The 26890-nt window shown below is 47.5% G+C and overlaps 1 long non-coding RNA gene across 2 annotated transcripts; it reads right to left on the reverse strand.

Moving 5' to 3' along the window:
• Positions 1–3110: 3110 nt before the first annotated feature.
• Positions 3111–26244, reverse strand: LOC146396794 (uncharacterized). Of its 2 annotated transcripts, XR_014827775.1 has the most exons (7): positions 19420–21035; positions 18029–18378; positions 17713–17787; positions 16097–16299; positions 4995–5197; positions 4189–4368; positions 3111–3627 (listed from the first exon to the last, which is right to left on the reverse strand). It is a non-coding gene; the product is annotated as an uncharacterized LOC146396794 (long non-coding RNA). The 2 variants fall into 2 exon arrangements; XR_014827774.1 differs by lacking the exons at positions 3111–3627; positions 4189–4368; positions 4995–5197; positions 18029–18378; positions 19420–21035 and adding exons at positions 24141–24239; positions 26108–26244 and having other exon boundaries at positions 16171–16299.
• Between the last annotated feature and the right edge of the window lie 646 nt (positions 26245–26890).

A 26890-nucleotide genomic window follows, 5' to 3' on the forward strand; every position in this document is an offset into this window, starting at 1 on the left:
GTTCAGAAGAGTTTCAGCCTCCCAACTCGTTATTGTTAGTCATGGATTTTTAGGATTGTTGTCAGCTTGGGGAAAACCTCAATGAGCCTTTTTTTTTTTCCACTTGTGATCCACAGCTTCCAGGGCATCTCAAGTTTCCTTGTGCCATGTTTCTTTCATCTTAAGGAGTCTTTGCATTGGTGACACTCTTTACCCAGTCTGTTGTGATGTCCAGGTTGTGGTACGTGAAGAGTTTTGAGGTGTCTCCATGTTTCAGGCCTCTCTTCTGAAAGGGAAAACAAAGGCCTCCCTAAGGAAAAATGCCGGCCAGCCTGCAGAGCCAGAGCCAGGACTCACCACACCCAGAGCCTCATTTGCAGTTTTCCTCTGTGAGGCAGCGCATAGAGATTGCTTTGTGTTTAGAAAGGAAAGAATGGGTTTGCTGCCCACGGTGCCAGGGAGCGGCCTCCTGCATCCTCTGGTCCTCTGCCTGGAGACCAGGGTACAGGGAGGAGGAGGAGGCAGGGAAGGCAGACCAAGTGGGAGGGCCAGGCTCTGGAGGTCCCTGTGTTATGGGCTGGTGGGATCTCACAGATGTCCTGGGAATGGACCCACCCTTATAGGGTAGATCGAGACTTTCAACTTGGTCCAAGGGCATCTAGAAGCAGATCCTTTACAAAGTGCTTGCTAATTGTGCTCTTGAAATATGAAGGCAGACCTCCCATGGTAATCCCAACCGTAAGAGTTCCCTGGTGGCTCAGTGGGTTAAGGGCCTGGTGTTGCCTCTGCTGTGGCTCGGGTCATGGTCCTGGTGCAAGTATTTGATCCCTGGCCTGGGAATTTTCGCATGCTGCGAGTGCAGCCAAATATAATAATAGTAATTCCAACAGTAATTACATTTGAAATCTGTCTTGGACTGAGAATAAGGAAATTAACTGTACAAGTTTGTGAGAGCTGTCATAATAAGGTACCCCAGACTGGAGGCTTAAATGACAGAAATTTATTGCTTGGTTCTGGAGGCTGGGAGGTCTAACATCAGGGTGGTGGTGTGGTCGGGTTCTGGTCTCTCCTCCTAGTTTGTACATGGCTGTCTTCTTTGGGTCTTTAAGTGGTGGGGAGCCAGTGAGCTCTCTGCTGTCTCTTCTTATAAGGGTGCCAATCCCATCAGGGGGCCCCACCCTCACAAGATCATCTAAATCGAAATATCAGAGTGCCCGTTGTAGCTCAGTGGTAATGAACCTGACTAGTATCCATGAGGATGCAAGTTCAATTCCTGGCCTCGCTCATCAGGTTAAGGATCTGGTGTTGCTGTGAACTGAGGCATAGGTCACAGACATGGCTCTGATACCACGTTGCTGTGGCTGTGGCATAGGCCTGCAGCTGCAGCTCCAATTCAACCCCTAACCTCGGAACTTCCACACACCAAGGGTGCAGCTCTAAAAGGGAAAATAAACAAACAAATAAATAAATAAAAATATGGAGTTCCCATCGTGGCTCAGTGGTTAACAAATCCTACTAGGAACCATGAGGTTGTGGGTTCCATCACTGGCCTCCCTCAGTGGCTTAAGGATCCAGCGTTGCTGTGGCTCTGGTGTAGGCCATTGGCTACAGCTCTGATTAGGCCCCTAACCTGGGAACCTCCACATCCTGCAGCCCTAAAAAGACAATGAATAAATAAATAAACAAACAAACTGGATTATCTCCCAAAGGCCCCACCACCAAGTACTAGCACACACACTGAGGGGTAGGACCTCCACTTTGAATTTGGGGGGACACTATTCAGTTCATTGTAGCACCAATAAAAGGAAGGAAGGGGAAAGCCCAGGAAAGGGGCTCAGGTGAGCTGGGGAGAAGGAAAGTCATAGGTGCTGAGATGCAGCTTGAGGGAGCCTGTGGGTAGGTGAACATCTACTCCCCTTTGCCCACAACAAGAGCACAAAGCCACACCGTGGCCACAGCAGCCTTGGCCTGACCAACAAGTGCTGACTCAGCAAGTCTGGGCCTCAGGAGCACTGCCAGCCTTCTGCTTTGCAAGCTCGACAATCAAGCTGTGATGCCCATGGCAGGGCAGTCAGAGCCCCCCAACCCGCTCAGGGCATGCAGCCTGAACCCTCTCCCAGCAGCGAGCTGGAGACATGGGGCCCCAGAGCAGGAGGCAGGTCACTGCATGCCCGGTGCTCAGCTGCTGGGGCAAGGGATGGGTCGGTCTGGGCTCCATCTGGGGTGGATAAGGGCTGTGCCTCATTGATTTAGTTTTTTGGGGTTTTTTTGTTTGTTTTTGCCTTTTTAGGGCTGCACCTGTGGCATATGGAAGTTCCCAGGCTAAGGGTCAAATCAGAGCTGCAGCTGCCAGCCTACACTACATTCATAGCAATGCCAGATCCGAGCCACATCTGAGACTTACACCGCAGCTCACAGCAACAGCAGATCCTTAACCCACTAAGATCAGGGGTCAAACCTGAGTCCTCATGGATGCTATTCGGGTTTGTTTCTACTGAGCCACAATGGGAACTCCTGTGTCTCACTGATTTAGATATAGCCTTGCGGATAGGGATGGCTCTTCCTGTCCACACTAAGTGATCACCCTCCTAGGGCTAGTGTGAACCCAAAATAAAATAATGCACAGGAGCTCTTAGCCCTGGATCTGGAAGAGCCCAGCCATTGGGAGTGGCAATAGGCGCCCATGCTGACGATTCCCCAATGGGTATAGTGGCCTGGGAGCTGTCTTCATATCAGTGGTGAAGGGGTTGTGCTAGCCTGTCCATCTCCTCTTATCTGGTTCCCTGTTACAATAAACGTGACTCAGCTGCAGGTGGCCCTGACATGAGCAGACACTTGGGAGCTGTGTCATTCCCCAGCTCCGGGACTGAGGGTCACGAGGTTAAAACGGAAGGAGAAGTGAATGTATCGACTTAGGGAGGCTCAAGAGACCAGCAGAAACTAGGAGTGTGAACAGCAGGAGAAAAGCTTGGCCAACAGCTAAATGGAGAGCACAGCTATTACGGGGTGTATTGGCCATGAGCACAGACAGCAGGCAGGTTAAGGATCATCCCCAGGAGGTCAGAACATGAGGCGGTGGGGGTGGGGAGGGCCAAGGATGGAAATAGACTGAAGGAAAACCAGACAAGCAAACCAACAACCACAATCATTTTAAAGATGTTTGAATAAAACACTTTCATGCCTAGTATATCATTCATTCCTAAGCCCATCCCCCATTAACAGATAACATTGAGTGATGCAAGGTTCAGAGAGGCTAGGGGCCTCCCCTAAAGGTGCACAGCACACCTAGGGCAGAGCCAGCCAGGGAAGTCCCATATTTAGCCCTGAGCCACACGCATTGCTGCCCAGAGATCACGGGGATGACCCACCCCCACTGGCTCAGGGTGAGACCACGACAGCCCATTCCATGGGCTCTGTGACCCCAGCGGTGGCCTTTGGAGCTGGTGGCTTTATGAACCATCACGTCCGCCTGTCCTTTGATGTGCAGCCAGGCACTGCCCTCTGGTCAGCTCAGTGAGGGTGGCAAGCCCAGGGCACCAGCTCTGTTCCGCTTTGATAAAGCTGCTTCAATGACCGCCCTGCAGAGGGGTTTAACCACAGTGCTGTTCTGGATTCGGTCTGGGTCGGGATCCCACGTGATGCTGCCACCTGTGAACATGACCGAACTCAACTCAGGGAGTGAGGGACGGACCACGGATGTCCCCAGAGATGCTGATGCAACATGACAGAGACCTGGGCCTCGAGGAGCCCCAGACATGGGGACATCTGACAGGGGGAGCCCAGGCAGAGGGAGGCGCAACCTCTGGTGGAGAATCTGAGCTGTGTCACTGGCGGGGAGGCTTGGGGACAGTGGTGGCTCTGGTGGGAGACTGTCTGGGGCCCCCAGGGGTGAGAGAGGTCCTGGGCCTCTGGAATACACCCCAAACCATGGGGGCCACAGGGAGAGAGAGCCAGCAGCCATGGACCAGGTACCACTGAGTGAAGATCTTACTCTTTAGAGACTATTTGTCAGGATCCTCTGAGCTGCAAATGTTGGAACCATCTCCATTACCTTAAGCACAACAAGGTGAGCGGAGGAGTCGTCCAAGCCCTGGGCTGGCAGAGGTGGGACCGGCACAGAGGGACGGGGCGGGGCGGGGGGTGGGGGGAAGGTGAGACTCCAGACAGGCATCTTCTCCATCTCCTCAGGGTCAGCCTCTCAGGCAGGGCCGTGGCTGCTGCAGCTCAGCAGACACACCTTCAAGGAGCAGGCCAGGAGGGCGCGTCCATCCCACCCCAGGCATGGCTGAGAGCTGGGGTCGGTGCTGACTGGCCCCCACTTCTGGGCAGAGATGCCTTCATCAGCGGCTGGTGCACCCTTGCATCCTCCAGGTGACACAGGGCCTGGCTCTAAAAACCAAAACCAGGAGTTCCCGTCATGGCGCAGCGGAAGCAAATACGACTAGGAACCATGAGGTTGCGGGTTTGATCCCTGACCATGCTCAATGGGGTTAAGGATCCGGCGTTGCCGTGAGCTGTGGTGTAGGTCGCAGACGCAGCTCAGATCCCGCATTGCTGTGGCTGTGGTGTAGGCCAGCAGCAACAGCTCCGATTCGACCCCTAGCCTGGGAACCTCTATATGCCGAGGGAGCAGCCCTAAAAAGACAAAAAGATAAATAAGTAAAAATAAAAACCAAAACCAAGATGGCTCTAGTTCCATATTTGGGAAATGAGGGGCTCAGCAAGGTGTATTCATTTGCATAGGCTGTGGTAACCAAGTCCTACAGAGTTGGTGGCTTAAACAATAGAAAGTCATTGTCCCACAGTTCTGGAGGCTGAAAGTCCCAGATCAAAGTGACAGGGTTGGTTTCTTCTGGGGTCTCTCTCCTTGGCTCTCTGATGGCCATCTTCTCCCTGTGTCCTCACATCGTCTTCCCTCTGTGTGTGTCTGTGTCCTAATCTCTTCCTATAAGGACCCCAGTCAGACTGGATAATTTAATGGCCTTTTATCCTAATTACCTGTTTAAAGAACATACCTCCAAATACCGTCGCATTCTGAGGGACTGAGGGCTAGGGCCTCAACATCTGAGTCAGGGAACAGAACACAGGCTGCGACCCAGGATTAACAGTTCATCTGAGATGAGTTGCGATTAGGAGGTAAGCGTCACAGGCCAGGGAGCTTCCTGGTGGTCTAGCAGTTAGGATCTTGGTCTGGGAACTGAGATCCCATATCAGGCCACTGCATACCATGGACAAAACAAAACAAACAAAAAAGAGTCACAGGATAACAATTTCTAGGGGTCCCTGGGTTTCTTCTTTGTGCCAACACTGTTCTGAGAGCTTTTTCCGATGTAACACATTTTATCCTTGTAATAACCATGAATTGAGATTTCCCAATAAACAGCTTCCCTCCATTTAAAGACAAAACAAAAAGCTGAGCAAAAACAAAAATGTCCCAAACATTGAGCTTGGTCTTGGACCAGAACAGGAAAGACTCAGGCAGCGACCTGAGGACAGTCCGCACTCAGCATGTGTGTCTGCCGTCTTAAACACACATTTGAAGTCATGTTCTGTCTTGTCCAATTTTTTGTTAGAAGAGCCATTAGTTAATCAAATTCATCAACAGGGAGTTCCCGTCGTGGCGCAGCGGTTAACGAATCCGACTAGGAACCATGAGGTTGCGGGTTCGATCCCTGCCCCTGCTCAGTGGGTTAACGATCCGGCGTTGCCGTGAGCTGTGGTGTAGGTTGCAGACGCGGCTCGGATCCTGCATTGCTGTGGCTCTGGCGTAGGCCAGCGACTACAGCTCCGATTAGACCCCTAGCCTGGGAACCTCCATATGCCACGGAAGTGGCCCAAAAAAATAGCAAAAAGACGAAAAAAAAAAATTCATCAACAGATGATGACTGCAGATTCACTCAATACTGGGTCCAGGGCAGGGTGGGTTGAAAACCTTGCAGGTGTCAGACATGCTCATATGTGGACAAAGCAGCTTGGGAATGTTGCCAAAGAAAGCCTTTTAAGCTGTGGGGAACCCTGGCAGGTGCGGACGGAGGACTGAAGGAGGATGGAAACTTTATATATTTTGATATTTTTTATCCATATATCTGTATGGCCTTCTCACCAAAATGAAGTTTAAAAAAAAAGGAGTGAAGGAGTTCCCTGGTGGCTCAGTAGGTTAAGGATCCAGTGTTGTCACTGCTGTGGCATGGGTTCCATCCCTGTCCCCAGAACTTCCACATACCATGGGCATGGCTGAAAATAATTTCTTTTTCTTTTTGTTTGTTTTTTCCTTTGTAGGGCCACACCTGAAGCATATGGAAGTCCCTAGGCTAGGGGTCAAATTGGAGCTGCAGCTGCAGGCCTATAACACAGCCACAGCCGCATCACAGCTAAGGGCAACACAGGATCCTTAACCCACTGAGCGAGGCCAGTGATCAAACCTGCATCCCCACATCTTCTCAGATACTATGTCAGGTTCTTAACCCACTGAGCCACAATGGGAACTCTGATTTTTTCTTAATTGAAAAAAAATTGCTGTATAGCCCTGGGAACCATGTCTGGTCACTTGTGATGAAGCATGATAATGTGAGAAAAAAGAATGTACACATGTATGTGTGACTGGGTCACCTCACTGTGCAGTAGAAAATTGACAGAACACTGTAAATCAGCTATAAAGGAAAAAATAAAAATCATTCTAAAGACACACACAAAAATAAAAAATTTTTAAAAAATTAAAAAGTTAAACCTTAGCCCAGCCCTCAACAGACCTATAATTAGCCATGTTCATGAAAGGCTTTAACTTTAACAGCACAGGAAGTCTGAAATTATTCCACAGTCTCACCCAACAGCCTCTAAGAACAGGTACCCTTATCCTTGCTTTGCAAGTAAAGAACTAAGGCCAGGGGAGGGTGTGGACACAACATCTCAATGAGGGGGGTGCTGAACCTAAACCAGGGCCTTGTTCTCTGATTCCTAATTTGGGCCCCTCTTCACTCCACACACAAAGGTTGGTCCTTAGAGAATGAGAATGGTGGATCTTGCTATTATGATTCCACAAATGTTCGTTCTCTGTCAAACAAAACGCACATGGTCCTTGGCCATAGGGGACTTTCATTCTAGTGGAAAACAAGGAGACACTCAAATGAGCACAAAATTATAGAGCATAGTAAGTTCTATAAAGGAGAATAAACAGGGAGTTCCCTGGTGGCTCAGTGGATTAAGGATCCAGTGTTGTCATTGCAGTGGCTCGGGTTGCTACTGTGGCGTGGGTTCAATACGTGGTCCGCTAACTTTTAGAACTTCTGCATGCTGGGGGCCAGAAGAAAAGAGAGAACAAAGAAATATCATGCGAAAACAACAAAGTATGTCTATGTCCAACAGTATTGTGTTAAATATTCATAAATTGTAATAAGTACAAAATAAAAATGACTTTTTCTGCCTGGAAAAAAATTCTCCCAATAAAAGGTGTCTGGGCATATTAAGTATCACTGTCTACTGACATGCTAAAAACTCCCGTCTCACAACCAAATTGTTGGGAGTTCCCTGGTGGCTCAGTGGGTTAGGGATCTGGTGTTGTCACTGCTGTGGCACAGGTTCGATTGCAGGCCAGGGAAGTTCCACGTACTGCAGGCATGGCCAAAAAATAAAAATAAAGAGCATTGCATTCCACAGAAAGGGCATTATCTTAAAAAATTGAACAAGAAACCCCAAATTGTCACTGATCAGGAGGCCACCCCCATTGTCCCTTGGCTGCAAATCCCAGCCCCTGAGGTTGATGGGGGACACCGTGAGTGGCACCACTCGGGACAATCAGAAGCTTGTCAGGTAAACCCCCAAAGGGGGGAGAAAAAGGAAAAAACAATCAGGACATACCATAAGGCAGGAAAAAACCTTTCTTCTACCCATTACAGATTCTCAGATGATACTGTGTAATAAGTACAAAGACAGATTAACAAGACAAAGCAAAACAAGTTGATGAACCTGTGTATCTCACATATACACAGGAACCAATAACTCAAAAAGAGGTGGCTTAGCACTCTGGTTTATACAACATCTTTGATGAAGAACAATACATTTATAGAGGAATGAAAAGAGGGAGAGAGAGCGTGACAGGGAACAGCCAGGGATGACACTTGAGATTGGGTGGCCAGGGAAGGCTCCGGTGAGTGACATTTTAGATGAGATCCAAAAACCCACTGGGAGTTGGAGGGTGGTCTCTGAGACATGAGCATGATTGTAGGAGAGAAAGCAGCTGGGGGCACGGAGGAACGAGCCAATCCGCCAGCCCAACCCCAGTGACTGCAAACAGAATGTCACTGGTGGATGCTCTGCCCATCCATCACCTAGGCAACATCAGTAATATGTTCAGGGAGGCACCAGGTGATTTGGGAGGAAAAATCAAGCAGGAAACATACTCCTTGACCTCCAGAAACTTACCATTTGGCTGGAGAGGTGAAAGTCATTCTTGAAAAATTCAGAGATTTTTTTGTGTGTGTGGGTGGGGAGGGGGGAGAAGGAGGAATGGAACTGGGCCTGATGTGTTCAGGGGATGAAGAAAAAAGCCTGCTGGGTGGAAAATCAAGAGGTGGACCTGGTTATGTAGGAGGGCCGAGCATGGTCCTGGGGTCGGGTGGCTTTAAATCCTGGCTCCTCCATGTGCCAGCTGGGTGACATTTAAGTTATTTATTGCTTTTTCTCTTTAAGGCTGCACCTGTGGCATATAGAAGTTCCCTGCCTAGGGGTCAAATCAGAGGTGCAGCTGGCAGCCTATGCCACAGCCACAGCAACACCAGATCCGAGCTGCATCTGTGACGTACTCCACAGCTCATGGCAACGCTGGACCCTTAACCCACTGAGTAAAGCCAGGGATCGAACTAGCCCCTCATGGACAGTAGTCGGGTTTGTGAACCTTGGAGCCACAATGCGAACTCCCACCATTTTTTCTCTCCCACCTTTCATTTCCTAATTTGGAAATTAAACCTTATGGGTTTTACTCCTTATATGGTTGTGGATATAAATGAAGTAAGATACAGGCAGGACTTTGGAGGGTGAAATGCCCCTGACTCACAGCTGTCCAGGTGGCCCTCTCCCTGAGCAGCACCTGGTGAATTTCTAATGTCTGCTTCAGCCACCAGCTCAGCCTCCCAGTGAAACACCAGCTTGGGGTCTCTAGGTAACAGCCCATCTGTACCCCCTAATGAACAGTCTTGACTAAAGGATAGGTGGGGTTGTGGACACCGCAGTCTGGGTTTGTAAAGAGAAATTGATTTCTCTCTCTCTTCCTCCCCCTCCCTGCCTCCGCCTCCCCCTTCCTCCCCTTCTGCTTCCTTCCCCCTCCTTCCTCTGGTTCCCCCCTCTTTTTCTCCTTCCTCCCACCCTCTCTCCCTCTCTTTCTCTCCCCTCCGCCCTGCTCTTTTCCTTGTGGGCAGCAGCTCAGGGCCAGATCTCACTGAGCACAGCCAACTTCCAGAGAACTCCGAGCAGGCTCTATTTCACACAGATTAATCGAATCTATCATTTACTTCAACTCAAAGAGGTTGAAAATAGCGAAAATCAAGATGGCAACTATAGGATTTCCTGTTGTGGCTCAGTGGGTTAAAAACCAGACTAGTATCCATGAGGATGTGAGTTCTGTTCTTGGCCTCGCTCAGTGAGTTAAAGGATCCAGCATTGCTGTGAGCTGTGGGGTAGGTCACAGACATGGCTCAGATCTGGCGTCACTATGGCTGCGGTGTAGGCTGGCAGCTGCAGCTCCAATTCAACTTCTAGCCCAGGAACATCTGTATGTGGAGGGTGCAGCCCTAAAAAAAAAAAAACACACAGAACAAAAACAAACCAAGAAACCAACGAGGGCAACTACAGTTCTTTCTTGCAGGGAAGCTCCTCAAATGTCGTGGGTGTCTATGCAAGCCACTGTCATCAGGAGGTGGCTGTAGTGAGTGGAGGGGAGGCTGTATTACTGGCACATTGAAGGGATTCAGCCCATCGCTTTGATACCTTGGGAAATGGGGATCCATTTATCCTTAAAAGTGTGGAACAATCTTTAAATGCCTGTGTTTCCTCTATTGGAATTTTACAGCTAGAAGTGATCTGAACACCCTTTGTTCTACACGTGGGCAAGGCTCCTGCACATTCCAAGATCACATGGCTAGTTAGTGGCAGATCAAGAAAAAACAGAACTCAAGTGTCCTGAGTAGACAAGATCTCTTTCAGAGACACCGCTCTGCTTGTCCTGCAGGAGGGCTTCTGACTAGCAAGCTCTTGTGGGCTGCAAATCTAGAAGCAGATGGGATGCCCTGGCCTGGGGGTGGGGTGGGGAATACAGGGACCTCCCCACACCCACACCACCTCCTTTCCTTGGGGACACTCAACAGGAGACAGGAGAGGGGCCCCCCAGCCTTGAATTCTCTATTGCAGTGTGACCTTCGGAACGCCAACTATAATTAAAGTCTCCAGTTTGGGGTGTTTGTAGTGGCCTACACCACAGTCACAGCAATGCCAGATCCGAGCCACATCTGCAAACTACACCACAGCTCATGGCAACGCTGGATACTTAACCCACTAAGTGAGGCCAGGGATCAAACCTGCATCCTCATGGATACTAGTTGGATTCATGACCCACTGAGCCACAATGAGAACTCTTCTGATAATGTCTTTCTACTCCAGTGTGGGATTACAGCCCTGACTCTGCTTTCCTATTTTCGTGCTTCCATGTGCTCCCAGCATCTTGTCATCCTCCTGAAGCCCCTCAGTAGTAAGGATGCTTACAGAATGCAAAGGGAGGGGACTTTTCCAGAGATGGCTTCCGGCCCTAGCTAGACCCCTTAATGATTTTGAGATCACTACCAAGACACCAATCTGTTTCCTAGAGCTGCTTATATTTATTTACTATCCAAATAGAAGCTCTTATATGCTATCACTGAGACATAAAGAGGGCAAACAAGACCCCTGCCCTCCAGGAGCTTGCACTACAATGGGAGATACAGAGACACACAGGTAACTGTAACATAAGTTCTTAAGTACAGTGATCACCTGTATGGAGATACTCAAGCAGGAAGCAGCCTGGCTTTCCAACATCGGAAATACAAATGCTTCTATCCTGCAGCCTGCAAAGGGGTGAGGGTAAGAGTAGTCTTAGAGGTCCTGGGGGCCAGATTACAAGGAGCATTCTATGTCTAACGAAGGAGGTTAGATTTTATTCTGCCAATTCAGGCCATATTTGCAGACTTGAGGAGCTAGATTTGGTCCCAGTATTAGAAAGATCACCCTGGTAGATGGGGCAAGCCCCAAGGCAGGAGAACCATTCAAGTGATCTTACAACCATCTAGGGAGTAAGGATGAGGTCCTGAGTCAGAAGGAGGAGAAGTCAGAAGACCCAAGAGCTGGAAGGAAACCCAGGGGAGAGGGTGTTATACAAATGTGGGGGTGGGGGGGGGCTTTTCTGGTAGCAAAGTGGGTTAAGGATCTGGCATTGTCATTGCAGTGGCTTGGGTCACCACCACGGTCGATTCCTGGCCCAGGAACTTCCATATGCCATAGGTGTAGTGAAAGAGAGGAAGGAAGGAAGGAAGGAGGGAGGGAATTCCTGTTGTGGTTCAACAGGTTACAAACCTGAATAGTATCCTTGAGGACTAGAGTTCAATACCTGGTCTCGCTCAGTGGGTTAATTATCTGCTGTTGCCTTGAGCTTCGGTGTAGGTCGCAGATGCAGCCCAGATCTGATGTTGTTGTGGCTGTGGCGTAGGCCAGCAGCTGTAACTCCAATTAGACCCCTAGACTGGGAACTTCCATATGCCTCAAGTACAGCCCTAAAAAGAAAAAAATATTTAATCTGGGAGTTCCCATTATGGCTCAGTGGCCTCATATAGCCTCCATGAGGATGTGGGTTCGATCCTCTGGGTTATGGATCCAGCCTTGCCGCAAGCTGCTTTGTAGGTTCCAGATGACTCCATCTGGTGGTGTGGTGGGTGTGGTGTAGGCTGGCAGTTGCAACTCCCATTCCAGCCGCAGCCTGGGAACTTCAATATATGCCTAGGGTGCAGCCCTAAAGTGAGAGAGAGAGAGAAAAGAAACAAAACCTGCAAACACTGGGTTTTAAACAATCACCAGCTACATTATTATTAGTGCCCCTGTGATCTTATGACTTTGTATTGTAGTAATTGATACAATTTACAATCATTTTAGGGAATTCCCTGGGGGCTCAGTGGGTTAAGGATTCAGTGTTGTCACTGCTGTGGCCTGGGAGAACTTCTGCATGCCGAGGGTGCAGCAAAAAAAAAAAAAAAATAATTAAATTTTTTTTGTCTTTTTTGGCTGCCCTCCTGCTTATGGAGTTCCCAGGCCAGGGATCAGATCTGAGTCGCAGTTATGACCTATGCCACTGCTGAGGCAACATTAGATCCCTAACCCACTATGCAAGGCTAGGGATTGAACTTGTATCCCAGTACTGCAGAGATGCCACTGATCCCAATGTGCCACAGCAAGAAGTCCTTTTTTTATTTTTTAAATCATTTTAATTTTCACTGAGAATTTGGAAATAGAGCAAACTATGAAACAAAATTAAAATTGTTTCACAATCTGAGCATACTGAATTTTATAACATGACTTTTAAATAACTTCTTACTATAGTTGCTACTCATATTCATTATTGAAAATCTGGAAAATACAGAAAAGTAGAAAAACAAACAAATTGCCTGTGACACTATAGTATAGAGATATTTTTAGCATATTTATTGAGTCTGTTTTTCAATACCCTTTAAATTAAACTATATCATTCTGAAAACTCTTCCACTAAACAGAACATGAATATTTTCTCATATTCTGGAATATTATTTTAGGAATTCTTTTTTTCTTTTTAGGGCTGTACCTGTGGCATATGGAAGTTTCCAGATTAGGGGTCAATGGATCCACCACCACACCACCACAGCAATGGATCCAAGCTGCATTCGTGACCTATGACACAGCTTGTGGCAATGCCAGAGCCTTAACCCACTGAGCGAGGCCAGGGATCGAACCCACATCCTCATGGATACTAATTGGGGTTTTTTTGTTTGTTTTGTTTTGTTTTGTTTTTTTTGTATTTTGAGGGCCGCACCCACGGCATATGGGGGTTCCCAGGCTAGGGGTCTAATCTGAGCTGTTGCCACCGACCTACACCACCACCACAGCAATGCCAGATCCGAGCTGTGTCTGCAACCTACATCACAGCTTACCGCAAGGCCTGGATCCTTAACCCACTGAACGAGGCCAGGGATCAAACCCCCAACCTCATGGTTCCTAGTCGGATTTGTTTCCGCTGCACCACAGTGGAAATTCCCTAGTTGGGTTCTTAACTGGCTAAGCCACAACAGGAATTTGCTGAAATATGCTTTAAAAGGATTATTTTAAATGACTGTAGAGTATCCCATTTTATGCATGTAAAATTCCCCTTTTGAACATGTAAAAGTTGTTTTGCCTTTTTTTTTTTTTTTTTTTTTTTTTGGCTGCACCCACAGAATACTGAAGTTCCTGGGCCAGGAATCAAACCCATGCCGTAGCATCCACCTGAGCCACTGCAGTGACAAGAGATCCTTAACCCACTGAGCCATAAGAGAACTCTTAAAAGTTTTAATTTTCAGAAAAAAAAAATGAAATGTTTTTACTTTTAAAAATCATGACAGGGGAGTTCCTGTCATGATTAGTGGTAATGAACCCAACTAGTATCCATGAGGACACAGGTCTGATCCCTGGCCTCACTTAGTGAGTTAAGGATCCAGTGTTGCTGTGAGCTGCAGTGTAGGTTGCAAACATGGCTTAGATCCCTTGTTGCTGTGGCATAGGCTGGCAGCTACAGCTCCAATTCCACCCCTAGCCTGGAAACCTCCATATGCTGCAAGTGCAGCCCTAAAAAGACAAAAAAAAAAAAAAAAAGTATTAGTTTTTAACTTAAAAATTACATAAGCAATTTTTCTTGTAGAAAATGTAAAAATTATATCTGGTCAAGAAAGGAAAGTCAAAATCATCAATCTTCCCCCACCCCCTGGAGAAAGCTATTGTGAATATTTTAATATATATTCTTCCAGATTCACATATAAATACAGATAAATAATTTCGTATGGATTTTGTTACCTTTTTTTCCAGTCACCAAAATATTTCAAGAATATTTTCTTGTCATAGTTTTGTTTCCATGCTATAATTTATGATGGCTGCTATGTATTACAGTTTAAACAAAGACATCTGAATATAGTATCAGTTGCAGAATGTGTTAGAGTGCAAATGTGATTGTGTCCAGATTGGAGGAGATGAAGAAAGTTAAGGAAAAAAAAATGTATGATGCCTTCTAATTTACAAAGGGCTATTTACATAACAACTTTACAATCTGGAGTTCCTGCTGTGGCACAGTGGGTTAAGGATCCTGAGTTATCTCTGCAGCTCATGTTGCTGCTGGGGCATGGGTTCGATCCCCAGTGTTGTGCAGTGAGTTAGGATCCAGCATTGCTGCAGCTATGGCTCTGATTCGATCTCTGGCCTGGGAACTTCCATATGCCACAGGTAGGGCCAAAGAAAAAAAAGGAATTAAAAAAAAAACCAAAAAACTGGATTTCCTGTCGTGGCTCAGAGGTTAATGAATCCGAGTAGCAACCATGAGGTTGCGGTTCGATCCCTGGCCTGGCTCAGTGGGTTAAGGATCCAGCGTTGCCGTGAGCTATGGTGTAGGTCGCAGACACAGCTCAGATCCCGCGTTGCTGTGGCTCTGTTGTAGACCAGTGGCTACAGCTCCGATTCGACCCCTAGCCTGGGAACCTCCATATGCTGCGAGAGCGGCCCAAGAAAATGGCAAAAAGACAAAAAAAATAAAAAATAAAAATAAAAAACTTTACAAAGGATTTTTATATTTTCTTTTATGGATGCACAGCTAGCACTGTGTCTAGCATATAGGAACCATCAATAAACATTATTGAATACATTAAAAAATAAATATACATTATCTTATGTATTCCTCATAAAATGGGAGAGAGGCACCATCATGATCATTTTACTGATTTTACAGTTTGCCTCTGTTATCTTCGTAAAAGCCATTATGATTTATGCAGCATTTTGTACAAACTCATCTCAATTGGGCTTCACAACTGCTCTGTAACTAAGTAGGATTTTTAGTTCCTTTAAGGAAAGATGGAAACTAAGCCTCAAGGAGTCAGGGCCAGATAGACAATAAGGGAAAGAGCTTGACCTTGACATTGTCCATTGCTTTCCAACTGTGAAATGTCCTGCTATAATCTGCAATCCTCTGAGTTCCTAATTACACCAACTAGGCTACAACCCTTGAAGCTATTTCCCCCCGCAAACATGTTACTGGGGGTTTTCTGCTGCAGATCTTCACTAGAATTGTCCTGTGCTGATACTTCACTTTTTTGAAGATACTTCACTTTTGGGGGGAGTGAAACGTGCTGACTGAAACAGTAAAGAACAAGGAGGAAGGTGGCGAAAAGACAGACTTTGGCGCCATCTTCCGGGAGCTGCTGTTTTTACACACCACGCATAAATGGAAGAAAATTGGCAAGATAGACATTTTGTATTCTGTTCTCTGATACAAGGTCGATTTTGAAACTCTCTTATAAGAAGAAATATCATAAGCATAAATCTAATAAAACATTAGTGTCATGCTCTGTGTACTCGGGTCAGAATTTTCCATATTCAAAGCAAGGTGAAGACGTTTATTGAGGCAAGTGACACTTAACACAGGGGGCCCGACCTCCTGATGATCAGGGAGAACTGACCCTGAACATGTGGTTATAGCCCAGGAAGAGGAGGGGTCTCAGGACACACCTGCTGACCTGCTGATTGGTTGGGGAAAGAGGTCATAGGATACACTTGTTGGTTGGTTGGTTGGGGGTGGGGTGAGGAGTGGGCCACATGCTTTTCCTTGTAGGGGCAGGAAGGAGTAGGCCTGGTTGCTAAGGTCAGGAAGGTGGCATTACAATGGGGCAGGTTGGTGGTAAGGGTCTGGTCATTCTTGTCTTGGCCAGAGGTTTTGAGTTCTATCTCCTTGAAGGGGCCTTGAAGTCCAACAATTAAGTACTAACTTCTCCCTACTAAAACACTGATCAAAGCTGCTATCAGATTGAATTTTTTTTTTTTTTTTTTTTTACAACCTCACCTGTGGCATGTGGAAGTTCCTGGGCTAGGAGTCAAAGGGGAGCTTCAGCTGCTGGCCACCACAACAGCAACCGCAACACTACATGGAGTCATACACAGCAGCTTGTGGCAAGGCTGGATCCATAACCCACTGACCGAGGCCAGGGATTAAACCCACATCCTCACAGAGGCTATGTCAGGCCGCTAGAGCCACAGTGGGAGCTCCTAGATTGCAGAGAGAGAGACAGTGAGAATGAGTGTGTGTGTGTGTGTCTTTTTAGGGCCACACTTGAGGCATATGGAGGTTCCCAGGTTAGGGGTCAAATCAGAGCTGCAGCTGTCAGCCTGCGCCACAGCCACTCGGGATCCAAGCCGAGTCTGTGACCTACACCACAGTTCACAGCAACATCAGATCCTTAACCCACTGAGTGAAGCCAGGGATCAAACACATGTCCTCATGGATGCTAGTCAGGATGGTAACCACTGAGCCATGACGGGAACTCCTCCGGATTGAATTTTAACTCTATTTACTTTCCCCTTCTACCTCCCCTCCCCTTCAAATACTAACACCTGCTGGAAAAGCCAATGACTAGAGGGAAGAATAGAAAGCAAAGGCTGTGCGGGACCCCGACCTGGAGAAGCTGAGAAGTGATCTTAGGATCAGCAGGGCCTGCTCTCTCAGGGGAGAGAAATGTACTTCCAGAAACTTTTAAAACAAGGGGAGCACAGCAAAACAGAAACAGGGAAAGATGCGCCAGCTGCAGGCAGTAACAGGCCACACACCTGGCAGCCACTTTTCGGGGAGCTGCCTGTGCTGCAGTCGCGACAGAGCTGGGATCTCCAGGGCCCTTTGCGACTTCCCTGGACAAGTGACCCCTGTGGAACCCACCCTACCAGTGCCCAACCCCAGGGCTGCATTTCACAGCCAGGAGCAGCTTCAGAATGTTCCAGACGTGGAGTTCCCATCGAGGCTCAGCAGAAGCAAATCTCACTAGCATTTATAATGAGGTGGGTTTGATCCCTGGCCTTGCCCAGTGGATTAAGGATCTGGCGTTGTGGTGAGCTGTGGTGTAGGTCACATGTGGCTCGGATCTGGCGTTGCTGGGGCTGTGGCAAAGTCTGGCAGCTACAGCTCAGATTGGACCCCTAGCCTGGGAATTTCCATTCGCAGAGGGTGTGGCCCTAAAAAGACAAAAAAAGAAGAAAAAAAAAAGAAAGTTCCAGATGCTTTTCTCCTCTTCCTCACTTCATTCCCATTCGTTTCCAATGACTTATTCGTAACACCGATAATCCCTCCAGGGCCCCCCAAAAAAGACTAGACCTATTTTCCCAGTGTTACTAACGTGGCATCTGCACATCATGTGCTGCTTTTCAGAAGCTGTCAAAGTGTCACCTCCCAACACCCTGCGAAGTGGCAGAAAGGAGCTACCCACTCCTAGTGCCACGGTTGAGAAAGAGAGGCTCTGAGCAGATGGTCCTGATGCCACAGAGCAGCCTCTCCTGCTCCCAGGCCCTCTGTTATGGGGAACCCAGGGGCTTAGGCTGTGTCCAGCGGTGACCCAGACAACCATACAAATCTGGGCTCTCTCCACCTTGACCCCATGGATCACAGTCACGGGATGACTCTTGAACACCTACCAGTGAGGGTGGGCTGGGTCTCTTGCTGTCCTCAGGGGCTTTCAGGTACAGGGGGCACAGGACAGGTGCAAATGACTGTGACACAAAGCAGGAAATGGTCATTATCATAAGAGAGGGGGCCGGGAGAGCAGCAGAGGAGAGGTGTCCCTCCTGATGGGGGTGGGGTGGGGGATAGGGAGTGCTCAGGAAATGGGAGAGTGGGTGAGAGGGCAGTGTGAGATTAGAGATGGTCATACCCACCTCCATCACCACCCATTACCCCCCATTACCCCCCCCCAACACATACACACACACATATACATGCTCTTGCACGCACAGTAACAGAGGCAGCTGCCAGGCCCTGTTCACTCCTTGGGTTTTCCAGGGCTGGGCCCAGCCCCACCTGAAATCCCCAGGAGCAAATTGTGCAGGTACGGAGGACACCGAAATTCATGAAGGTTTGCTCCAACACTGAAAGATGGCAAAGGATCGGCTCTGTCCACTTTTCCACACTCTGGACTTGGTTTGAGATCTGCTGGGACCAGGCTGTGCAAAGCTGGGGGCTGTACAGTGTTCCTGACTTGGGCCAATGATGGCAGCATTGCCTCATTTCAGGAACCAAGGGGCCCGGTGGTGAAGTACAGGTCCGATGCTTATTTCTGTGTTTCCTGAGGCCTCCTGACCTTCCTGAAGATGGAACAGTGGTCCCTGAAATTATTCCGTGGTGGAGTTTGTACACCGAGGTGGCAGAACTCTCCACCTTGCTAGGCATGGGGACACCCTGCCGGGGACCTGTGCTGATACCCTCGCACCCCTTCCTCCCCTTCCTCTGACAACTTAACAAGATTGGTGGAGCTTTCCCACAAACACCAGCGAGTAATTAGAGCAACAGAAACAGGGAAGTGGTTTCAGGTGTTTGAAAGTAAACCGCAGTTTCCATTTTTCTCTCGCTCTCTCCTTTTTTTTTTTTTTTTTTTTTTTTGTCTTTTTAGGGCTGCACCCAAAGCATATGGAGCTTCCCAGGCTAGGGGTTGAATCGGAGCTGTAGCCACCAGCCTATGCCACAGCCACAGTAACGTGGATCCAAGCCTTGTCTGTGACCTATACCACAGCTCACAGCAACTCTAGATACTTTAACCCACTGAGCCGGGCCAGGGACCCAACCCACGTCCTCATGGATGCTAGTCGGGTTTGTTACTCCTGAGCCATGACAGGAACTCCTGAAGGTTCCATTTTGATGTTGAAGTCTTCACTTAGGTCAATCGATAGGAGAAATCCAAATCCTCCCTTCCTTGGCAAGTAAAAGATCTGCCCCTTGGCATTGCATTTTATCTGGGCCTCAAGCTGAGGGCCCTAAACAGATCATAGGGGGACCCACCCACTGCTGCCAGCACAGTGCTGGTTTCCAGCTTGTGTGTTGGGTTTCAAGTCCCCTTCAAGGAAACACAACTCAAAGCCTCTGCCCAAGACAGAATGACCAGACCCTTATCATCACCCACTTGTCCCATTGTAATGCCCCCTCCCCTACCTTGAGCAACCCAGCCTACTTCTTCCTGCCTCTACCAGGAAAGGTATGTGGCCCACTCCTCATCCTGCACCTCTGGGGCCTTATACGCCCCCAACCAACCAACAAGTGTATCTTAAGTCCCCTCTTTCCCCAGTCAATCAGCAGGTCAGCTGGTGTATCCTGAGAGCTCGCCTCTCTCTAGGCTATAAAAACAGACATACCCACAGGCTCAGGGTGGTCTCTCCCTCTTCATCAGCAAGTTGTCCCACTGTGCTAATAGCATTTCTATTCTCAATAAACTCTTCTTTCTTTTCACCCCAGTACAAGTCCAGGAATTCTTCTTCTGACCCATGTGCACAGACCATGACTGTGTGCTTTGGGGTTTTCTTAGAATACGCTGTGGATGTTCACTGGAGAACAGGAGGTCAAGCTCTCAACAGAGATTTTATTCTCATTTCTCACTTCTCCTTTTTTAAGTCCATGAATTGGATCAGAAACAGAATTCAGGTTCGTTTACTCATTTGACATTTCTTTAACTCTTGCCCTGAGCATGCCTTGTATTATGCGCTAGAAACACATAATTGATTGGAGCTTGCCCTATGGGGTAAGCTACATCCTAAAAGTGTATTTAACACAAACCCAGAGCTCTTCCATGCTCAGGTCCCTGTCTCACTTATTTTCTATGCGTGTGCCCAGCAGCTGTCCGAGATTTCAATGAAGGAGCTCTGTTAGAGTTTACTGAATGACAAATTAACCAAGGATTTAGAATCTGCTTGCAACAATGGTGATGAGTCCTTTTGAAAAGAGAAATGGGGAGTTCCCGTTGTGGCTCAGTGGTTAATGAATCTGACTGGGAATCATGCGGTTGTGGGTTCGATCCCTGGCCTTGCTCAGTGGGTTAAGGATCCGGTGTTGCCATGGGAGCTGTGGTATAGGTTGCAGACACGGCTCGGATCCCGCATTGCTGTGGCTCTGGTGAAGGCCGGCGGCTACAGCTCCGATTCAACCCCTAGCCTGGGAACCTCCATATGCCATGGGTGCAGCCCTAGAAAAGGCAAAATGACCAAAAGAAAAAGAAAAAAAAAAGAGAGAGAGAGAGAGAGAAATGGCAACACTAGGGTAACATGCAGGTGAAGGAATTATAACTACTAAGTACTGAAGAAATATAACAAAGATGTTCCCTGGAGACCTAGCAGTGAAGGATCTGGCACTGTCACTGCTGTGGCTCGGGTTGCTGCGTAGCAAGGGTTGAATCCTTGGTCTGGGAACTTGTGCATACCATGGGCATGGCCAAAAATAAATAAACTTTAAACATTTATTTTAAACTTAAGAATAACATGAGCATAGGGGAAAGAACAGTCGATTCTGCCTGGGAGAACTGGAATATCTAAAGGGAAAAACTCCCATGTTTCTCCTCTATTCATTACCCCTCTCAATTCTTCTGGCTACTAAATGTGAGGGGAGGTGGGTTTCTGACACCCACCAGCTCTCCTACCCCGGCTGGGTGCCCTACAGTTCAACTTAATTCTGACACTGCCTACTGGAGACAGTGTCAGGTCTCCCCAGGTTATGGGCTCAATCCCACAGGCTGACCGCCTGCCCTCACTTCCGACACCAGCCGCCAGCCCTGTTTGTTATCTGTGCTTCTGACTGTAAACTAAGGGTTCCCACGCCTCCCTTCCTCGGGCTCAATAATGGACTAGAATGGCTCAGAGACTAGATTACTGGTTTATAACTTTAAAATAGAACCCAGAAACAGCCAGAGGGAAGGGATGCACAGGGCAAGGTATTAACCCAGAAGCCCTCTGGATGCCGTCCTTGAGAAGTTTTTATGGAGGCTTCATTGCATAGGCATGATTGACATATCATTGGCCCTTCGGTGATTGATTTAACAACCTCCAGCCGCTCTCCTCTCCCTGGAGGTTTAGGGGCTTGAAAGGCCCACCCTCTCATCACGTGATTGGTTCCCTGGCAACCAGCCCTTATCCCTTGGGATTTTCCCATGAACAGAAACTCAGGTGTGGTTGAAAGGGGCCTCTGAGGAATACAAAAGACAGTTCATTCTCTTATTGCTTAAGAAATCCCAAGGGTTATATTTATAAGTATGACTTATTGATTCACTATAGCGATACACCTGAAACTAACCCAACATTGTAAATCCACTATACGCCAGTAAAATTACATTTTAAAATTATTAAAAAAAAAAAAGAAATTTCAAGGTTTGAGGATCTCTGTGTCAAGAACTGGCCTGGGACAGAGACCAAATAGATATTTCTTATTATATATGACAAAATCATGCCCAGATATCTTCCTAGGCAAGTTGCCATCTGAGCTGAGTTTTAAGGAACAAGTAGAATTCACAGGAGGTAGCAAGGCCAGTCCCGAACAGAAAATACCTTGGGCAAAATCCCCAAAAAGTGAAAGGGGAAGTTCCCATTGGGGTGCAGCAAAAATGAATCCGACTAGTATTCATGTGGATGTGGGTTTGATCCCTGGCCTTGCTCAGTGGGTTAAAGATCTGTGAGCTGTGGTGTAGGTCGCAGATATGGCTCAGATCCTGCGTTGCTGTGGCTGAGGTGTAGGCCGGCAGCTACAGCTCCGATTGGACCCCTAGCCTGGGAACCTCCATATGCCAAGGGTGTGGCCCCCAAAAACCAAAAAAAAACTGGGATTCAAGTCCCAAGCTGGGTTTAGACTGGGTTCAAGCCCCACCACATGAGTTCAAGTCCCAATCTGAGTTCTGGCTAGGTTCAAATCATAAGTGCTATCAGTTTCAGAAGGAGACTCAGGCTTCTAGACAGAGCAAGTAGGGGAAAGATGGTGTCTGGGACCCAGGTGAGGGATCCAGGTAGACTGGGGGAGAGAATTTTTTTTTTCTCTTTTTCTTCTTTGGGCCTCACCTGCAGTATATGGATGTTCCCAGGCTAGGGCTCAAATCAGAGCTGCAGCTGGAGCCTACGCCACAGCCATGGCAATGCTAGATCCTTAATACATTGAATGAGGCTGGGGGTAAAACCCGCATCCTCAGGGACACTGTGTCAAGTTCTTAACCCGCTAAGCCACAACGGGAACTAAGGGGAGAGAATTTCGAGTTCGGGTTCTGGTAATGATGAATTGAAGATGTCTATGGGATAGCAATGGAAGAGTCCACGGGGCACTGAGTAGAGAAATTTGGCTGGAGCTGGAGATCTGGGGGATGCACAACAAAAAAGGAAATTTAAGCCAGTAGAGGACATGGAATCATTTAGGAAAAGGCCTTCTAGTAAGAAGAGGAGAGAATTCAAAGGACACCCAGCATGAAGAAGGGGCGGGAGAAGGGCCTCCAGCAAGGATGCTGGGATGGATGCAGATCGAAGAGGAAGGCCTGCCAAGAGAGAAGAGACCACCTAGCAGCCACCCACCACATGCCTGCTTTCTGCTGGGTGGTGCGCAAAGACAGGTAAGACACCAACCCGGCCCCCAAGAAACTTACAAGAAGGCTCCAGGCACTCCCAAAGCCTACTTTAATGGGCTGCAATTCTGTTTCAGAACTGCAATTCAGTTTCAATCTCCATTTGCAATTTCTCTGCCCATCTCTGACTTTGCTTGTAAGGTGGAGGCTGTGAGAGCCACCCACAACTGGCCCCCCCCCGCCCGAGTAGAGGGCAGATCTGCTGAATACATTACATGGGCGGGCCAGGTAGACCAGATGTCCTGTGTTGCCTTCCAGCCCTGAAGAGTTTGTACTCTGAGCAGCATATTCAATACTCTAGCCAGGAAGGAAGGAAGTGTTAGAGGTCTGTGGGAATGTAATGCAGCTGCTTTATAATCCTTGGTATTGCAAAAGACACACACGTTTCAAGTGAACTTCAAAGCTTGTCTTATTTTGGAGTTCCCTGGTGGCGCAGTGGGTTAAGACTTTTACATTGTCACTGCTGTGGTATGGGTTTGATCCCTGGCCCAGGTGAGGCCAAACACCAAACCAAACCAAAACAAACAACAACAAAAAGAAGCTTGTTTTCGGAGTTCCTGTCATGGCTCAGTGGTTAACGAATCTGACTAGGAACCATTAGGTTGTGGGTTCGATCCCTGGCCAAGCTCAGTGGGTTAAAGATCCAGCGTTGCCATGAGCTGTGGTGTAGGTTGCAGATGCGGCTAAGATCCCACATTGCTGTGGCTGTGGTGTAGGCCAGTGGCTACAGTTCTGATTCGACCCCTAGCCTGGGAACCTCCATATGCCTCAGGAGCGGCCCTAGAAATGGCAAAAAGACAAAAAAAAAAAAAAAAAAGCTTGTTTTCTTGATAATGCCATACATATCTAGGGCAGACAAGACACTCTATTGATGTAATTTGATAAGTAGAACCACATGTTTGGAGTTTGAGTGGGAACAAATGAATGGGCACCCTTCTTCTTTGCTCCCACTCTCAGCAGCTTAGTTTGGAGTTGTACCTCTCCTGCCCCACTGCCTGCCAAATTCTCCACCCACTGTGATGAAAGGGTGCCCCAGTGCAAATCTGCAAAGATGTTCCTCAGACCTGCCTCCGCGGATAAGACAACTGTGCCCCAGAGTCAAAGGCTGAGGTTCTTGCCCCAGGATGGCTTTTGTCCCTGACTCTGCCGAGGGTGCACACACTCTGAGCACAATCCAGAGTTATTTAGGGGTACTGTGCAAGGAAATCATGGGATGACAATGAAATACACTTTAGTTGACTTAGAGGTCCATAGTGACAAGTGATGAGGATGATGGTGAAAAGCACATCCCTACTGCATAATGGACCAGACATTATTTTAATTTTATTTTTATTATTGTTTTACTTTTTTTCAGCTGCGCCTGCAGCAGGCAAAATTTCCTGAGTCAGGAATTGAACCCATGCCACAGAAGTGACCTGAGCCACAGCAGGGACAATGCCAGATCCCTAACCAATAGGCTACCAGGGAACTCCCAGACATTAAATACTTCACCTGTGGGGGTTCCCTGCCGGTCTAGTGCTTAGGATTTGGAGATTTCATTGCTTCAGCCCCAGGTTCAGCACTTGGTCGGGGATTCAAGCCGACTGCATCCTATGGCCAAAAAAAGAAAAAAAGAAACAACTTATTTAAGTACTTTACATGTAATAACTCGATCTATGCAACCACTGTGAGGTAGGTCCTGTTTTTAGCCCATTTAACAAAAGAGGAAACAGAGAAGTTAAAATGCTTGTTCAAAATGGCACAGTGAGTGAGTAGTGGAGCCAGGATTTGAAGCCAGGCAGCCTGCCTCAGAGTCCATGCTCCCAGACTAATGTTGCTATATCTTTGCATCATCTCATGTGGCCTCACTTCACACAACTTTTTTTCAAAACAGAAATCCCCTTTTATCTCATCCCTCCTCCCACTTTCCCTTCTTTCTGATAATTAGCTTTCTCTAGCTCCTCCCCTTGCTAATACACACAAAATTTCCCTTCAGGTGGAACTTGCTGGCCTTCGGTTCTCTGGCTTCTCGGTTCCTTCTTTCTAAAGTTTCTCTTCTGGTAGGTAACTTCTCACTCACTTCCCCTGGACTATCCCTTCCATCTCCAATAGTGTGCGAAGGTTGTGTCCCAGACTATCCTCCAGAGAACAGGCAGAGAGGCCGTGCTTCCTGGGTCTGCAGGGAGTCCAGGCGAGTAAGGATGGATTGGGAGGTCATTGAAATTGGCCAAGTGTGAGTGACAGGGAAAAGACCCATAAGGAGTTCTCTTATAGCTCAGCAGGTTGAGGATCCTGCGTTGTCACTGCTGTGGCTTGTGTTGCTGCTATGGTGCATGTCCAAGCCCTGGCCCGGGAACTTCTGCATGCCAAGGGAAGGGCCAAAAAAAAAAAAAAGGGAAGACTAGCAGTATTAAGGCATGGTGGGCATGTGGAGCAACCAGAATTCCCATCCATGGCTGGCGGGGATGCACAGTGGTACATCCGCTTTGGAAAACCATGTTTGCAAGTTTCTTCTAAAGTTCTACATACACTTATAAACAGCCCAGCAATTCTACTCCTGGGTATTTGTCCAAGAGAAATTAAAGCATATGATCATGTAAAACTGGGATGAAACATTCATAGTAGCCTTATTTGTAATAGCTAAAAACTAGAAACAAACCAACTATCCAACAACTGGTGAATGGATAAACACATTTTTGTATGTCCATACTGTAGAATAATACTCAACAATTAAAAAAAAAAGAAGACGAGAAGTTCCCAGTGTGGCTCTTCAGGTTATGGACCTGACATAGCTGCCATGAGGATGCAGGTTCGATCGCTGGTCTCACTTAGTGGGTTAATGATCTGGTTTTGCCACAAGCTGTGGTGGAGGTTGCAGAGGCAGCTCAGATCCAGTGTTGCCATGGCTGCAGCATAGGCCTCAAGGGCAACTCAGATTTGGTCCCTAGCCTGGGAACCTCCATATGCCACAGGTATGGCCCCCAAAAGCAACAAATAAATAAGAAACTACAGATATTTGTAATAGCATGTGTGGCTCTCTAATGCAGTTGGCTAAGAGAAAGATGCCAGACACAAAAGATCACATACTATACAGCTCCACTTTTACGAAATTCCAGAAACAATATTATAGCGACAGGGTATCAGTGGTGTCCAAGACTGGGTGGAGGAAAGGACTGACTGCCAAGGAGCATGACAGGTCTTTGGGGGCGATGAAGACCTTTCATACCACAATTGTGATGGTGGTTCTGCCACTGGATCCGTTTGTTCAAATTTGCCAGCTGTGTACTTAAAGTCAGTGAATTGCATTGCATGTAAGGAGTACCTCGATTTAAGGGGATTTAAAAGTGGAGAGAAAGAGGAAAGCTTCCCAAAAAAGCAGAAAAGAGAAGGGAACAAGGCCTTACTAGGTAGGTGAACTAGGCAAAGACAGAACGGCTCTCTGCCTCTATTTCCACACATAGAAGGAAAAATCATGATACCTGGTCCCCAGTGAATGTCAGATTTCTGCCTCCTTCTTTTTCCTGTTTCCACGCCACCAGACAGGGCCAACTATAAATCCAGACAATCACTTAGGGGTGGAGAGAGCCATTGTCACCACTTCCCTTCTCTCCAAGGTCTTCACATGGCAATACTTGTCTCTCCAAAGGGGAGATTATGCATCCGTCGATACAATGACCCAAAGACTCTCCTATATCATCGGGGGAGCACAAAATGATACAATAATATTTTCAGAGCAGAATTTCACAGCATGTAAAAAACTGTTAAATGCATACACTTTTTCCTTAGCAACCCATTTCTACAAAACTATGATATAGAAATGCTAGCAAAAAATGCTCCCACCCCCAAAAATCTATGTAGAAGGATGCACAGGGCAGCTCTGTAAGAGAAAAGATTGAACATAACATCAGTGCCCAGGGGTAAGGCCTGGTTCAGGGAATTACAGCACCTCCATTCCCTGGAAAACAGTGAGCTGACAGACAACATAAACTAGTTATGTTTATACTGACATAGGGAGACTTACCCAACACGTCACTAAATGGAAAATCTATATTCAGAGCCCTATTCTGGAATGACACCATTAAAGGAAAAGTGTGTGGGGCAGAGATGGCTGGTTGTTTGTCGGTATTATTTCCTTTTAAAAAAAAAAAATTTTTTTTTCTATTTAGGGCTGCCCCAGCAGCATATGGAAGCTCCTGAGCCAGGGGTTGAATTGGAGCCTACGCCACAGCCACTTGGGATGTGAGCTGCATCTGAGCTGCTTG

This window comes from Sus scrofa, chromosome 14 (genome assembly GCF_054392235.1).
Source record: "Sus scrofa isolate SSC_HxYL_T2T_F1_AM1 chromosome 14, Sscrofa_HxYL_maternal_Yorkshire_Landrace_v2.0, whole genome shotgun sequence".
Classification (NCBI taxonomy): Eukaryota; Metazoa; Chordata; class Mammalia; order Artiodactyla; family Suidae; genus Sus; species Sus scrofa.